Here is a 12,847-nt window from a genome sequence, read left to right as displayed (position 1 = left end):
TTCTTTGAGACTTTGCTTTTTTGTTATATTTCATGCAAAAATTTAAAGGTAATATTAATTTAAATGCTCTCGTGAGAAAATACATGGTTTCTGCTATTATATATTGCCTGTTCGTCTGCTGACATTTTTATTTATTATTGCAGTTCTTACCTTTTAGAACTGTAAATATATTCCTCTTTTTTGCACTCAATTTTTTGCAGTAGACTTAAAATCCACTGCTTTTGGCTTTTGTTATAGATGTCATTCATTGTAAATTTAAGGGATTTTATAAGTGTAAGTCATTAAGCTGCTTGACTCTATATAAGTATAGAATAAAATTTAAAGATGTTTTCAGAAGGACCTGCTGTGGCTCTATACTGGTATTACAATGTGGGCAACTTAGGGTCATTTTCGCCCTTTTTTTGTATCTTTAGTCTTGTCACAGTTAATTGTCATCATAAAAAACTCTCTTGAAGCCTGACTGGAATCGTAAGCAAGGCCTTCCTGTGCTGTTTTTTCCCCACTTACAATGTTGCAAAGGCCAACAACAATACCAAGCTGCCTCTCAACCCAGGGATCATGGGTTTAGGCCCTAATCGGGTCGCGACCATGTTGCTTCATATAACACCATAAGTACTTGTTGGTTCCAGGAAGTGGACTCAAAAGTGATTTATATAAGTTGCAAGAACTTGTTTCGCAATCGAGCTTAAATGCAACTGCAATATACACCAACAATATAGTTTGGTGTCATTAAATGTTAATCTGAAGAAAAATCTTTGTTTCAATCACATACATATCCTTTGTCTATGGAGAACATAAAGTGTTAGCAACAGTTTATTCCATTGATCAGTACAGTTAAAAGCTGCACATGTTGGGATTGGGCTAAGCAAGATTATAACCAAGAAGCTTTATTGATTTCATTTATTTCCTGAAAAGTATCAAAATTTTTGTCTTCTCCAAATTCCTAAATAAACCTTCCATCAGTATATACATGTATACTTTTAAATACTTTGACTTCTGTACTTTGACCTCTGTTAGGCATAAGTTTTAATTTCTATTTGTAAAACTAAATTTTCATTGTGTGCCCGTTTCTTTAATATCACTTTCTGAGACCTTTTATTTTTGATGTTTTTTTTGTTGTGATTTTAAGTTTTTGCTTTTCCTTAACAAAAAAAGGTGTTTATGAGGAAACTTTGTCAGAAATTGCTTGATACGAAGAAGTTTTTTTCATTTTTTATTTCTTCTGAATCTGTTTTACAGTTCCATGTCTCGTCTGTTTATAATTTCTCAAGAGTCTAATACATGATCTTTTATAACACCGAAACAATGAATCATTTTTACAATATTCTTTACATTAAAAAAGTCCCAATTTTCATGGGTTTTTTTTTTATACAATAAACAAAATTAACAGCAACTGCATGGAAGGATTTTTATAAAATACCAACATTTTTGTGTCAGAAAGATTTTTGTTGGATGGCAAAAACTCAGTTTTGCATTCAGTATGAAAAAGTAATTGTAAGTTATTTTTTTTTTGCAAATTGAACTGAATTTGCTTATTTAAAGTCATGAATTCTATTTCTTCCTGGGAAAATACTATTCCTATAAATATCAAGGAAGAATATGACTTTCTCTGAATTTCATCGTGAATTTCTTCTCTTGGAATATTTAAAAACTTTTCCCCGTTTTTTTTACAAATCAAGATTATCTTTACAAACATTCTTGCAATATTTGTATTTGCATAAAGAATTGTAAAAAATGACTCTAGCAGGCATATTTTAATAAAATTACCATTAAAGACAGGATGTTTTTGCCGTTAATTTATTCAAAGTAACATCTATCTTTCTTTGACAATTTTCAAAAAGCTATGGAAATTGTTAATTTAATGCAGAATAAATTGTAGAAATGTCATGTTTTGAATCAAATTTAATGTTATAGAGTGCTATAAACGTGTAAGAATTGATCGTAAATATTTTCATGACAAATTCAGTAATATTTATTTAAAAGATGCTCTCTACAATTTAGTATGAAACAGGCAGACAGTTTGAAAGATTGCGGTTTAAACCAAATGTGTGAAAGAGTAGTAAATTATAGAAATGTTAAAATTATTAAATAATTATGTATCTTCTTTGAATTGTATAAAAATGTACCAATTGAATTTTCTTCATTTAAAATGGCATTATTTTATTTTTGGACATATTCTTAAAAATTCTTCTCCACTAAAATTCTTATTGAATACATTAGTGGTGATTCTCTTTTTTTCCTCTTATTTATACAATTCTATGATTATATATAATACAACACATTATTCCAAACAGACCAAAAAAAGAAAAAGAAAGAAAGACCAAAGCCACTGTTGTGGTAATTGAGTTTATATAAGTTAAGTACTGGAAAATGGAGCCTTTGAAATAGTGACAGAATGGAGGGACACTGTCTTGTGGTAACTTTTCCCCAATCATTAAAAGACATACGCTCACGTTTTGACCTTTCAAACAATAAGATAATTATATAAGAGAAGATTAATGTCTTCTTAAAAAGCAAGGTATCTTATGTTTTATGTTATGAAAGCATCATATTTTCTCTAAAATAACGAAGTGACATTTTCAGGAAGATATATAATTTAAGGTAATAGTATAATAATTGCCTCTGTAAACATCAGAAAACTTGTTCAAATCATATAAGGAGCTCATTCATGACTGTAAAGAGATTTTAACCAATCAGATTTCTGCACTTTTTTTGCACGTTTTGTGGTAAACGGAAATAATAAAGAATCTATATGATTTTATTGCTGATGTACATGGAATTGCATAATGATTTCGGGGGAGCATATAGTCGTTGGGTTGTCCGTCCGTATGTACGTACATCCCGAATTCGTGTCCGACCCATAACTTTGTTATTTGAAGTCGGATTTTAAAACTATTTCACTGAAATGATCACCATATTGAGACGACGTGTCGCACGCAACATTTGGGTCGCTACCTTGAAGGTCAATGTCACACCATGACCTTGCAGCAAAATCGTGTCGGGTCCATAACTTCATTATTTGAAGTCAGATTTTAAAACTATTTCACAGAAATGATCACCATATTGAGAAGACGTGTCACGCGCAACATTTCGGTCGCTACCTTGAAGGTCAAAGTCACAGCATGACCTTGCAGCAAAATCGTGTCATGCCCATAGCTTCATTACTTGAAGTCGGATTTAACAACTATTTCACAGAGATGATCACCATATTGAATCGACGTGTCACATGCAACATTTGGGTCGCTACCTTGAAGGTCAAGGTCACAGCATGACCTTGCAGCAAAATCGTGTCCGGCCCATAACTTCGTTATTTGAAGTCGGATTTTACAACTATTTCACAGAAATGATCACCATATTGAGACAATGTGTCGTGCACAACATTTGGGTTGTTTTTACACTTTGAACTTTGTCTGTGACATAACTCTGACACTACAAGAGGTATACCTTCCTGTGTCCAAAACCTATTTGGGTAGCATCACCCGGTTCAACCGGCTCTTGTTTGAAGTGGTCATTGTGCATTTGCAAGTAAATGTTTTAATCTTTTGCTCTTTAACAGTCTTTGAAAAATAATAAGGCTAATATCCTAATAAACATTGTCCATTGGCCTTATTTGTTTTTTTCTTAGTATTCTAAGGTCTAATGGACATCAGGTTCAGACCCAAAGGTGGCTCTTTATTTATCACAGACAATTTAGTGTTCAAAAATTAAGTTTTTAATGTTTTGGTCTTTACCACTCCTGTAACAATTGTTTGAATCAGAGAAATTTGCCATTACTTTTAAATAAATGGTATCCACTTATAATCCAGAAAACTTTTGTTTTGCCGGCCAACAGCATCAATGAAATCAATTTGAATTTAAACCAGCTATGTGACTAAGTCAGGGGCTGTTATTATTTGGACAACAGTTGTAAAACGTTTTTCATTATATTCCATGTTACTTTTGATTATGTTCATTATATAATATTATGTTATGATACTATGTAATTTTCTAGTCACACTCCTGGCTTGGGAAGAAACTAAAAGAAATCAAGGTTACCAAAAGAAATCACTACTGGCAACAAATCAAATTTGCTACAATGCAATAATTATAGCATTACATTATAAAAGTTAAAATAATTATTAGTTTGTTGAAAAATCAAAGGCCTAGCTGTATTCTTTTAGTTTTGAAAGATACAGGCTACCTTGATCAGATATTTGATCAAAATCGCCATTGTCTTTTAATCTCTACGCAACCTTTTACTTGTATTTTCAAATGGTGACAAAGAGTTTAAAGGAGGAAAAGAAAACATCTAAGATGAAATTCTAAACTGACAAATTATTATCTACATTGATGAATTAGTTTTAATTATCATCATAATAATACTTGCGTAATTCATGGACATGGCATTTAAAATTTGGATAATGCTATTGTCAAGTTTTACATCGTCAATTATAATTATTTTTGCTACTTAATGTAACATTGCTTAGCTGTGTGCATTTTCTTTTACGTCAAAATTTCTTAATGATTGAGCCGCGTCACGACAAAACCAACATAATGGGTTTGCAAACAGCATGGATCCAGACCAGCCTGCGCATCCGCGCAGTCTGATCAGGATCCATGCTGTTCGCTTACAAACGAGAAACTGATAGCGAACAGCATGGATCCTGATCAGACTGCGCAGATGCGCAGGCTGGTCTGGATCCATGCTGGTCGCAAACCCATTATGTTGGTTTTGTCATGACGCGGCTCATATTTTAAGCGTGATGTAATGGAACTTGGGAGGAGAAGGCTCGGTGAAGTAGATATATAATTCATCAAAAAGTGCAAAAATGTTGTCATTGCACATTAAATTTAATGTTTAAGGTATAAAAAGCTTGTTCTTGTTTTATTAATCAAATGAAAAAATACAAAAGAAAACATAAATTGTATCAGTAATTTTTATACTTTGCTTGGTGCTCAGGAACTTGAAGTAAAAGTGTCTCATCGTTATGATTTAAGGTACCGTTGTTAAGAAAGTTATTAGACACGATATTTTCCAGGATAATTTAAGACATTATAATTTTAAAACCAAATGTGTCTCGTTTCTTAATATACAAATCTGTCTAAAGCATATTTTCAACCTAAATGACCTTCGTAATGTTTTCAATCAAATAACAGTGGAGAAAATCTGATCCAAAGGTTATACAGACTTCAAGACGCAGTCTAATTCTAAACTTCTTCAAATTTACCGCAGTAGGAATGGTACACAAACCGTGCAATGTTACAGCGAGGAGGAAAAAGTATGTTCACTGGAAACAGGTCTCTTACCTTGATGCCATAAAGGCTTGATAAGCTTAAACATTTCCTATATTTAAGTTGTCTATATTTCGACTGATGAATACATAAATATGACATGTTGCTTTGTTGATCCTTGAACATCTGTAGGGACTATTATTGTAAAATTTTGTGTCAGTAGGATTTTTTGCAACTGGCATTTTGTTGAAGATTATAATTTTCTTGTAAGTCAAAGATACTTAACATTTTAAAGCATATTAAAGCATATATAATTTATATAAAAATATATGCATAATTTTTATTAGAGTAAGAACCCCCGCCCCAGTTTAGAAACTCAATTATTGGAAACATTCAAGAGGATCAGGAATTTGTTTAAGACTTTATCTGTAATTATCGTTCTACTGGTGTAATTATTTTCTTTGCCAAGTGACACAAAGTGGGAGGAGCCACTCGACAGTCTGACAGCTTACTTATGTGTGGCATTAATGAAATTAAGCAAAGATAATTTTGAAAGGTTCAGACTAATTTTCAGAACAAAGCTGAAAATTGTTTTTACCACAATGAATGAAATACTTCCTCTATACGAGGACAAAAATGCATTCATGTAACGAGGGGGGGCTCCACCCTCTATCCTCGTAAAAAAATGACAAGCTTAATAATACGACCACTGTGTGACAACATTTATTACTCTGTAATGTGTAATAAACTATGGTTTTCATAGATCAACATATTTTTTTATACTGAAAATATAACAGTATTAGTCATTTGCGTCATGAAGTATTGCCTGTATGACGTCAAATGACTTTGAAATTAGGATAATAAGGTTAATTTCGATAGATATCTAAAAGAAAATTCAGATATCATTAAAAATTTCCTTGCTTATAAAGCAGTTGATCTGATATAATGAACTTCCTTAGGATACTAAAAGCATTGCGGTAAATTTAGTTACAAGTAATTATATGATGTTTAAAGCCACTGACCTCTAGATGGTAAAATGTAAAAAATAAAATAAAATTTGAAGTAAATGGTAAAAACATGTAAATCCATTATTACTGGCATCTTAATTCAAATAATACTAACACAGTAGCCAAAATAAATAAGATACATGTAATTCATTCAATGTTTCAAATGTTCGTTAATGAGTTACTGAGGCCCTAATATTTCAAACAGAAGTTTAAATCAATATATTTGTCATCATACCTGTGATATAATTCATCTTTCATAATTTTTATATAGACCTGTTTTACCATTCCAAAGAATTAAAAAAAATGGACTTCGATCTAAGGCATAATATGCCTTAAAGACGATGCACTTTTACGAATGTTCATATCATTCAAACTGCATGCTCTTTGATATAATATATCGACTTCATAAAAAGTTAAGTCATTATAAGACATTTTACAAATTTCAAAAGAAGTTCCATAGCCTGAAAATAAATGGGCGGAGTAGCATTATACATTGCTCAATAATGCATACTAAACTGTTTGTTTATTACATCACTACGATTTTTCAAAATATTTTACTAAAATGTTTCATTAAACAACATTTTTTTGATCAAAGTAAATGTGGTAGGGCATTGATTTTTTGAATAAATATCTAAAAGCAATGTTCAAACACCTCCATTATTAACCCAAAGATCTTAATTGAACCCAAACTGAACAGATTTATACACTTTATCACCCCTGATGGCAAAATCATGTTTATTATTCGCAAGTTTTTCTCTTACTCATCAAGATTCACTTTCATGCCTTTTTTTGGTAGTTTATATTCAGTAAGCTGGCACAAATTAGGTATTAACTGCATTTAATGTGCCGAAACGGTCCGACGTTATTAATATCCAAATGACATGTAAAACTCCGTAAAACAAAGCGTACGCTTGTTGAGTTGTTATTGTTTCCGCCTTGTCATCATAATGCAGTTACGTTTTATTTTAAGATCGGTTCTAATGAATTCTTTGAATCTTTAACATTTGGCTTTATTGATTTTTTGGTTACACTACCTCGGAACGCCTAAAACATATTTGACAGAGTGTTATTGTTAATACGTTGTATTTTTATTTCCTTCATAATGACTATAATATATATATATATGCAGTAAAAAAATGTTAATTATTCATATATTAACCTTTTCTCGTATTATTTATTGGGAATCGCATTAGTTATAGGGAAAATATATGTATTATGTGAAATTATAATAAACATATTTATAAGATGGAGGTATATGGTATGTCAATTATTTTAATTTGTTCACTCATTCATTTCATTCAGTGTTTCAGTCTACTTTAGGAAGTAAACGAAGTTACACGATACATTTACCTGACTGGAAGGATTATTTTTGTATTGTAGCTGCGATACCTTGATTAAGGAATTTAAGGTTGTACACATTGAATTATATTATGTATCAGTTACTGGTATTTTGGTCACAAGTTCGAGTCCTAAAATGTTAGATCTTGGAGGAAAGCGAGTGCAGCAAGAGCTTGTAATAATCCATTATGTTACTGATAAACCTTTAAAACAATTAAGAGATCAGCTATGCTTTAAATGGATAACAGTTACTGTTCTTTTGTCATTGTAATCTTCAATTGAAAGGATTTTATTATTTGAATAATCACAGGTGTCCTGCATAACTCATCACTGATGATTATAATATATAGTCCAATCATTATCATTAGACTAAGGGCTTGTGTCTGCCTGCTTACAGGTAGCTCATCCGATTTGAAATCTAGGGATCACTGGTTTAGTCCTTGAATTAGGCTTAATTTGAAATCAAGGGATCACTGGTTTAGTCCTTGAATTAGGCTTAATTTGAAATCTAGGGATCACTGGTTTAGTCTTTGAATTAGGCTTAATTTGAAATCTAGGGATCACTGGTTTAGTCCTTGAATTAGGCTTAATTTGAAATCTAGGGATCACTGGTTTAGTCCTTGAATTAGGCTTAATTTCTCTGTGACAATTGATCTTGGACATTTAGTCTAATAGTCATTAATTTTGTCTCTCACTTATTATGACATCATTGTTATGACGTCATTGATCATTTTATCCATAATCTTGTACGAATAAAGCCATATAAGCAAATAAAGGACCAAGTGTGGACCTCCATGAAGGCCTTTTAGAGGTTACAAGTCCTGTCACATGGCAAGGAGGTAATAAAGACATTGACGTCTAACAAAAGAATAAAACATATGTTGACTAGGCATAATGATATCAAATACTAATAAAATGGTTCGGTTCTAATAAAAATGTTTGTACCAAACAAGTTGTGCAATCGACGTTTGTAACATCATAGAAATTCACATTTAGTGGCCATTAACCTTCCTCCGTTCCTCGGATTGTGCGCATGTTGTCATTGTAACCTTGTTTTAAATAAGATTTACATGTAAATGCTACATTATTCTCTTTGATATCGTGAATTATTTGTACTCTTAACTTGTTTACTTACATATTCTATCGGCCCATTAATTACGTAGTGAGGAAATTAAGTTGTATTGTGTTAATGTCAAACATACAGATGATTCTTAACTGCATACTGTACATATGTTTCTGTACAGTGCACACAAGTTAATGTGACATGATTTACTATCAAACATTTCTTCAAAACTTATTGCACATGTTTAAATACTGTTGACATCATTCAATGTTGTTGTTTTTTGCTTTTTTTTTTCTCTTTTTTTTTTCGCTTCAAATTTTTTCTTGACTTCTTTACAGAGGAATTTTAATAATTATATTTTAAGGATATACATTACAGACACATCTTACTGAATTTGTTTTAGGTTCTTTTTTATGAAGAAGTGCTGATTTTTTCTAAAACTTTCTAAAATCAATAAAGCTTGGTAAACATAAGCTATGTTTGACTTCTATGAGATTACTAATTTTTGTCTTGAAAACATGTTACATTGTTGACAAAACAGGACTGGTAAAAGTAGGTAATGCAATAGAGAATAATAACTGTCATTCACTGGAAGAATTCCAGCTTTTTTGCTATTCCCACCAGCTTTAAGACATCAAGAGTTTTGGAATATTAAATGATGAAAGATACCAATAATACATAAGGTGTTCAAATTGTCCCTGAGCTTACTGATTCACATCTTGTTTTTGACATGGTTGTATTTGTACATGACTGAAAATTGGTAGAGTTTCATTACCTGAATAATCATCAGATGAAAAGCTTATTTGGTCACCTACATAGTTAATATAAAATTTGACGCCAAACATTCTTGACTCATTCAGTACAAGCAGCAATAAAGATGGGCATAATGCCACCAGTATAAAGTGCAACCAGCTAGACCTGTTTGCAGGTACTTGCAGAGTGACCTGATGCACTGTACTGGTGGCTGTTTAAAGATCGAAAACCATTATCCCAAACGTTCCACCATGTTGCAGCCCTTAGTGCAGACCAAGATCAGCTTGTATAATACCTTGCAGTCTGATCATGGTCTGCACCATTTGCTGTTCAGTCAGTACATGAACTTATGAACGGTTTTGTCCAAATTGAATGCTCAACAAGACGATTTCAGAAATTTAGCACATGGTAAGGGTTAAAGAGACAATAAGGACATCTCGGATTAGAGCAGGGCAAGTCTATTGTACTTTGAGGTAACCTTACAGCAGTGTAAGGTGAAAGTTTTTAACTTATAAAAATTTACATAGTCATTTAAACTGCTGACAAAATAGTAAATCCTCCTTTTCCCCTTACTAGGTAATTAAAGTCAGATACTGCCTCACTTTGCAATGAAGTTTTACGGTCTCCAGAGCATTGTTTTTTATTTTCCAGATACATTAGCTATGCATGGAGAACTTACGCCACTGAATCATTCTGACGTTTAAATCTCTGACGTGTAAAATCCTGGGAAACAACATATGACAAGGGCCTTGTAAAACGCCCACCATGTCTCCGACATTGTTGACATAATCATTGGGAGTAATTTACGCGTAAAAACAATAGTAGCCCAGTGAAAACCGTAATTAAACGTAAAATGTTATTGTCGGAAGGGTTAAAAATACATAATATGATTCTACATTAATTACTCATTGACATTAAAATTTTCATGAATTAATTTAGGTTAATTATGAACGGTTACTCATTGAATTGTTATGATGTTTAATGAAGTTTGCCCACGTGGCTAATTGAAAAGCGGTCTAGTTACCCAAACAGGACATTTATTGTATATAAAAATGAACAACAAAAAAAACATTATTACGCACGCTTGTCTTTTTTTATAATTGGTTGATGATAATTGTGATTGAACTGTCATCCATCAAATATAAAAACAAAAACAGAAAATTTACAGTTAATTCGTGATTGTTACGGATGTATGAATCTTTTGTTTAAAGTCTTGGAATATTGTCATGTTACAGAAAATAAACAAAATCACTGTATCCTTACTTGCGAGCTATACAATTCATTGTGCACCATGTCTTGCGATTATAAGCAAATGTTACTTCTGATCACTGTACCTTATTTTGAAGCGTATATATTTTAACTTGAACCTTTCTTGCAATAACAGGAAGTAGATTTGTTTAAATTCTGTGAATTGCTTTTAAATTCTTAGAAAACAGACTAATACAGAGTCAAATTTCTTTCACATTTATTAACCAATGTTACACATGCTAGATTTGTGGTCACACTGTTGCCATTTGGTTACTTCATAATTACAAAAATGTATATGATACATCCATTTGTTCTTAATTTTAAAAAAAAACTTGTCTCTGGTTTTACAATTTAACTTAAAGGAAATTGTGTAAACATGAAAGAGTATTGTGTTGGTAGAAACCTAAAGTACGGTATTCTGAAAACTTATTTATATACTGTTACTCGGTTATCCAACAAGGTAAAAATATGCTTACACAATGATGAACTGTTTTCTTACCATCTTGGTCTAAGGAAAGCATTTAAAAGAATTGTACCTGAAGAAAAAGCAAAAGCCTCCAATAAAGAAAGTCTTTTGTCCCCAAACAATCCCCAACCCCCGCCACTGTATTGTACATTAAGCATGCATGGTGATTGTCAAAGGTTCTGCTGTATGATTAGAAGTTTCATTTGCATTCACATAGTGTGTTTTCTCATTTCACAGTTTTTAATGATCATTCTTTCAGATTTATCTTTCAGCAAAACCATTATATAAAGATATGTATGTTGTTGTTTTTATTGATAGATTAGTTAATGGTAAATTATTTCATTAGTGAATCACTGTGTATAAACACATTGAATTATTGTTAAAATGTTATATGTTTTGATCATTATAGGGATTCATAGCCTTAAGTGGTTATTAGGTGGTTTACTTCAAACTACTTGCTCTAACTGCTTAAGTTTGAATCCTGCCAGGGACTTCGGGTTCTTTCATGTAAGGTACCTTAAGGAACATTAGTGGTTTTACTCAGGTGCCCACTCATACCTGAAATAATGCACACAGAGTCTTCCTCAACCAGAAAACCTGCACAGTATGAGTTTTACTATGTTGGTGTGACTTCAAAAAATCAAGGTCATTTTTAAAAAAAATTATGCCCACAATTGGTTTTGATTCGAGTGGAACATGGGGGCGTCCATTTTATTTCAGTTGATTATAATTGAAATGCTGACATTGTTTATGAATCATGTTTGTTGCTCAAAATAGAAAGTATTTTTTTTTGCATAAATCATTGGAATTAATCAGGGGAGACTAATTGTCTGATATAAATCAAAATATTATAAAACAAGTCTGATATCTTATTTGGCAGGTTTGTGTTTTATGTGAACAAAATAATAAGGAGAAAAGTAAAATTGCTACTGATTTATTCATTGTGGTAAAATTTGAGAGTTTTCGAATGACTTAACACTTATTTCTAGAGAGAAAAAAATGGTTAATTGAATTGTACTTTGGAGGATAATGGTTTTTGTTTACAACAATATCCTGTTTCCTACATTGTAAGGCATTAAATTATTTTATAAATATTTGATAGATAGCTATTGAATACAAGTTATGAACAATTAGCAGTTAATTGTGTTGTTTCCATAAAAAGATCAGATATTTTGATATCTCATGTTTCATATTTATATAATATTTAACTGTTTCCGTAACTGGACCATCGTGATAATGTTTTGACAGTAGTAAGACCTGTTATAGTTCAGAAATCAATTTCAAAAAGATCAGCATGACCTTTTGCCTGCTTTTAATTATTTTTTAATTTTGTTTGTGAAACACGTTATATGCAGTAAAACTGTAAGAAGACGCTTCATGTGCACACATTGTTTCTGGTTTTGTTTTACTTACGTACAGCTCAATTAGGAAAATTAGTGACACAGCAGTCAAGTTGATTATTACAGTGTTATTCGTTACCACATTGTGCATGTTATTACTAGTCCCATCGACTTTAACTGAAGCTCACAGTTCTAACACTGTTTAATTCAATTGCAAATCTAGTGTTATTTCTGTTAAAATTGATTCTTTAAGACTCGTTTTTCCATTTCAGGAGGTGGTTATAAACTTTTGTGTACAGAAAAGATGAAACGTTACTATCACATTATCATAGACAAACAGTAAAAGGTATATAACTGAAACTGGACTTTTTTAACCTTATATGTATACATGTATCCTATTAAATATACAGGGATATGAGAA

General features: G+C 31.7%; 1 long non-coding RNA gene across 2 annotated transcripts in view; it reads left to right on the top strand.

Moving 5' to 3' along the window:
• Window positions 1–12,847, top strand: part of LOC132753197 (uncharacterized) — a 46,980-nt gene that overhangs the window by 15,317 nt on the left and 18,816 nt on the right. The window contains exon 3 of one of the 2 annotated variants that reach the window (XR_009628921.1): window positions 12,699–12,772. The exons of the other annotated variant lie outside the window; for it this stretch is intronic. This is a non-coding gene — a long non-coding RNA (uncharacterized LOC132753197). The remainder of the gene's footprint in view (window positions 1–12,698; window positions 12,773–12,847) is intronic. 2 annotated transcript variants of the gene reach the window in all.

Source organism: Ruditapes philippinarum, unplaced genomic scaffold (assembly GCF_026571515.1).
Source record: "Ruditapes philippinarum isolate M1 unplaced genomic scaffold, ASM2657151v2 ctg1351_1_1_1_1, whole genome shotgun sequence".
Taxonomy (NCBI): Eukaryota; Metazoa; Mollusca; class Bivalvia; order Venerida; family Veneridae; genus Ruditapes; species Ruditapes philippinarum.
This window is presented reverse-complemented; position numbering and strand designations above follow the sequence as displayed.